Here is a 5,415-nt window from a genome sequence, read left to right as displayed (position 1 = left end):
AATCCTCATAATTGTCTCTTAGTTGGCCGGGTACCTTTTGCACAGCTGGTTGTCTGGATTAAGAAATTTGCCTCCATGGAATAAATCTTGTCTTAGGTCGTGCACTTTCCTTTGACAAATTGTTAACTTCTCTCTGGAAACCATATGCCCTCCCTGAGCTAAAAGAGGAAGCAGAGAGATGAATCAGCCTTAGAGCTTGCCTAATCTTTGGAACAAGAAAGATTATCCACATATTGGCTAAGAATAGGGTCACAGGGCAATTTAAATCTCTGGAGGTCCTGGTTGAGGACTTGGGAAAAGTAGGAGGGCATCTCAGAAACTGAGGCATACCAGTCCAAGTATGTTGTTGATTTTCCTTGGAGAAGACAGGTATTAACTTTTGATTTAAAGAGACTCCAAAGAAAGCACAACAGAGTTCTACAATTGTACAACACGTGGTCAGTCTCCTTAGGTCTTGAGGATAAAACACTATTTGAGTTTGGTTCTAAAGGGAAGTGGAGAGTGACTTATTTATGGCCCCAGGGACCTAAGTGAATCTATACTCCTGCCACTGGGCTTTTTGACTGGGAGGACAGGAGTATTACAAGGCTAGGATGAGGTATGAAGGCCCTTTCTCTTTATGGCTTTTTTTTTTTTTTTTTTTTTTTTTTTTTTTTTTTTGCGGTACGCGGGCCTCTCACTGCTGTGGCCTCTCCCATTGAGGAGCACAGGCTCCGGACGCGCAGGCTCAGCGGCCATGGCTCACGGGCCCAGCCGCTCCACGGCATGTGGGATCTTCCCGCACTGGGGCATGAACCCGTGTCCTCTGCATCGGCAGGCGGACTCTCAACCACTGCGCCACCAGGGAAGCCCTCTTTATGGCTTTTGATTTTAGTTTTATTCCTTCCTTAGTGCCTTGTTTTAAAGGCTATTGAGCAAGCTTGGGTAGAGGTTTAGGTGGGTCAGTCTGAACCTTGATGGGTTTAGTTCTAGTAGAATGTCAGTGGAATTGTTTGCCCACAAGAGAGCTTCAATCTATGTTTGATTTACACACAAAAGTACTGGCAAATAAATATCCAAATCAGCCAGGACCTCATTATGAACAGGGAGGTCCTCAGGGACTGGAGGGAAGAGGCCATCAGGAGAGCATTTAATGTGGCAATTCCATTCACACAGTAAATCCCTTGCTATTAAGTTAATGAGTGTAGTGTCACAAAGGAGAAAAGAACATTCCTTGGTTAAAAGTACAGGGCTGATGGTTAAGTGCCGGGGCCTAGGGAAGGTGTGGTTTTAGATATTTAGGATTATTAGATAGATGCCTGACCAAGTAGTTTGTTGACTTCAAGGCAAGGGTTGTACAGAGGGTCCCTTACTTATGATGGTTTGATTTCTTCCAACTTTAAGATGGTAGGAAAGTGATACCAGTTTGGTGGAAACCACCCTTTGAATTTTGAATTTAGGTCTTTTTCCCCAGGCTAGCAAAGTACAGTAAGATCCTCTCTCATGATGCTGGGCAGGGCAGGGCAGCTTCCAGTCAGCCACGTGATCACAAGGGGAAACAACCAATACACTTATAACCATTCTGTACCCGCACAACCATTCTGTTTTTCACTTTCAGTATAGTAGTCAATAAATTACAAGAGATACTCAATACTTTATTATAAAATGGGCTTTGTGTTAGATGATTTTGCCCAATCGCAGGCTAATTAATGTAAGTTCTGAGTACATTTAAGAGTGGCAAGACTAAGCTATGATGGTAGGTTAGGTTTACTGAATGCATTTTTTTTTTTTTGCGGTACGCGGGCCTCTCATCGTTGTGGCCTCTCCCGTTGCGGAGCACAGGCTCCGGACGCGCAGGCTCAGCGGCCATGGCTCACGGGCCCAGCCGCTCCACGGCATGTGGGATCTTCCCAGACCGGGGCACGAACCCGTGTCCCCTGCATCGGCAGGCGGATTCTCAACCACTGCACCACCAGGGAAGCCCCCTGAATACATTTTTGACTTAGGATATTTTCAACTTATGATGGGTTTATTGGGATGTAACCCCATTATAAGTTGAGGAAGATCTGTATAATAGTGCTCAGGTTTAAGATTTATATTATTGTGACCATATCAATCAAAATTGTAAGATTGTCTTTTAATTTTTAGAGAAATGTCTCCTTGTGGGTTTGCAGGTAGAGTGGGAAATTGAACACCTTCATTGATAATTTCTTTCTTTCTTTCCCCTTTAGTTTCTTAGTTCTAGAGCTCTTTTAAAACAGAGCTCTTTCAAGGTTTTGGAGGTCTGGCCATGGGCCTATTTCCCACCCTACTTTTTGCTTGCACATTAAATCCTCTATTTCTGCTTTGAGGCCATTCACAAAAAGATAAGAGGGAGAGCCAGGGTCACATCTGCTTCAAGATTTACTACTGAATGCTGTCGCAACGTATTAAAGAACCTATCCCTAAAGTCTCCATCAGGCTTCTCTTTTGTTGGCTTGAAGAACTGAATCAGAACACTAATTTCACAGGAAAGGCAGAGGATAGCCTCCAAAAGTCCTTGACCGACATCTGCAGTGTTTCTAAGTCCCTTCAGCTTCCTGTACAATTCAAGGTCTTTTAAGTCATCATTGGAGGTCTTCCCATTCTGACTTTTTCATCGAACTTTTTGCAACATATGCACTATTGGTATATATCTGGCCACTCTGGATTACATGTCCCTCAAACAATTCTAAATTCCTCCACAATGTTCTATCTTATCTAGGCCTTGGAGAGTCTTAGGCAATGGCTTTCAGCTGAGAATGGAACCAGAGCTTAAAATTCACCATAAGAGTTTTTCTCTGTGTTGAAGGAGGTTTCTGTTAAAGAGGTTAAGTGAGGTTTGGGGTACCTGGCCGGCCAGGAGGGAAGGAGAGGGGGTCAGAGGGAGAGATGGGGCAGCAGTAGATGGAAGAATGTAGGATAGAGGAAGAGGAATAGTGTGTCTGAGTTGTGATTTGTGGGAGATCTAAAAGACAGATAGTTTTAAGTTGTTCATATTTTTCTTTTACTTTGGCCAAGGAATCTGTTAAGGAGGCAATTTTGGAATCCAATTTCTTTTGGATACTTCCTCATGCTAATTAAGAAATGAAGACCATTGGATGTTTGGAATTATGTTCCCTTTTCCTTCAAAGGCACTTCTCAAGTGAATAACATTGTTCATATCAAAAGTTCTTATAGTGGCCACTGTAATTCTGAATTATCCTTGGTGAAATGATGCTGTTTAGAAAGATAAGTGCACAAATTTGGGCAATAGCATCAATACAGGTAAGAAGCAGAAGGTTGGTCCAAGGAAGGCATGGACTGAGATTTATACTAAGACTGGGAATGTCAGTGGAGAGTTGCTTGTGTATCCTGTGGCTCGGGGACCCCCAACCTCACAGGCAGACCTTACCCAACGGCAACTCTGTTGAACTTACAGTTCTCAGCAGATGAAGGGTGTGGAGAGACCTCTGCTGATCCAAACTCTCACAGACAAAACTAGTCTGAGGAAAGTTCTCATAAGGTGTTGTTCAGTGGCCTGAGACAAAAATTTTCCCTGGGCTGGCTTAGGGACGGACTTATTGGGACCCACACCTGTCCTCTTCACCATAAACTTTATTCTAATATATACACAACAATAAATGACCAGGACGGACATAGACAAATAATTGCCTGGTTAGTGATAAGGCGGATATGCACCAAGGAGAAAAGATTTTCAAATATGGTCAGGTAATTAAAGGATTCCTGAAAAGGGGTCCTTATTTCTAGGAGACAAAATAGATTCAGTATTTGGGGAGCTCAATAAAAAGGAGGCTTAAAATAAGAAATTGGAACTTGGGCCCAGGACAAGCCTTACATCCCTTGCTAGTGAAGCCTGAAAGACCCTTGAGGGGATCGAGGGCCTCAGAAGGGGACACTGTTTCTGAATCAGGGGTCTTGCGCTGCAGTGGTGAAGGGGGTCTCCATTGGATCTCGGTGGGCCTCAATAATTGAATGGTGGCTCCCTGAAAATACCCTCACAACAACTTTGTGGTCAAGTAAAGGTGAGTTCTCATCGCAGGAAGGGAGAACACTAACTACTCTGCAGAGCCAGAGTACCATCTAAAATGGGGAGGCAAAGTCGGGATATTTATGAAGTGTTGGGGTCTATTTGCAGGCAGCTCTTCCAGTGAGGGGGCTTGATTAGGGACTGGACAAGAATCATGATACAATAGTTGAGGATTATTAGGGCAAGGGGAGGGTTTTGAGGCAAGGATTTCAGAGTCTTAGAGAGTGGGTGGATGCAAAATATTGAAAAGCTGCAAAGTTCATTTAAATGTTTTTCTTCTTGAAATTTCTGCAAAAAATGATAGTTACAACTTTTATTATCCCGGACAAGAGTTTCCTGCAATAGAAAAGTCATGCCAGTGTCAACAGTAAGCTGTCAGGATGTTTGGTTCTTCCTATGCACTGACTCAAAGTTGTATTATATATGATTATTCCAACATCCCCTTGCCCCCATCGAATCACCCCTATTTATACTGGTTATCACAGTGGCCATGAGTCGTTAGGCCATCCAGAGGGAGAGACAGCCTGATGAAGAGATGTTCTCCCACCTCTTCAGATGTTCTCTCCAGCTTCTTCTTTCACACTATTGTATTTGCCATTTGGGGTTCCCAACAGGAACCCTAAAAATACTAACTTTGAATATGAATTAAACCTTTAGTTCACAGTCAGTCCCTTCATCTACCCAGGTCACCAGGGTATGTGATGTAGAGCAGAATGACAACTGCCTTCCCAGTCTTCTGTAGTCATAGACCAAATCCTTATATACAGAAACCAACTTTTACTTATTACCATGATTATTGGCTCATAGCATTTCTGGCCCATGATGTAACTCATGTCTTAATTATCAGTGCTGTGGACTGGCTAGCCCAACCAGCCCTCCTAGAATGTTGACATGAATTCTGCCAGGGGCTGGCTTGTATGGGCAGTCTTTCCCTTTGACAGCTGCCAGAAAAGCTGGGTGTGATCACTAGATAAGGAAAAAGGCCGTAGAAAGGCAAGTTTCAAAACCATGAATTCTTTGTGCTTGTGTGTAATTAGTAATTATTTGTTATGTTTTTTATTTTATTTTATTTGTTCCTTCCAGTTTTATTGAGATATAAGTGATGTACAGCTCTGTATAAGTTAAAGTGTAGAGCATAATGATTTGACTTACATACAGCAAAGTTTAATGAACATCCATCATCTCACAGAGATACAAAATAAAACAAAAAGAAAAGAAATACTTTTTTCCTCATGAGAACTCTTAGGATTTACTCTCTTAACAACTTTCATATATAGCATACAGCAGTGTTAATTATATGTATCATATTATACATTACGTCCCTAGTACTTACTAATCTTATAACTGGAAACTTGTACTTTTGGACTACCTTTATCCAATTCCCCTCC

The sequence above is a fragment of the Mesoplodon mirus genome (assembly GCF_964341445.2).
Source record: "Mesoplodon mirus genome assembly, chromosome: 14".
NCBI lineage: Eukaryota > Metazoa > Chordata > Mammalia > Artiodactyla > Ziphiidae > Mesoplodon > Mesoplodon mirus.
Note: the sequence above shows the minus strand (reverse complement) of the source record.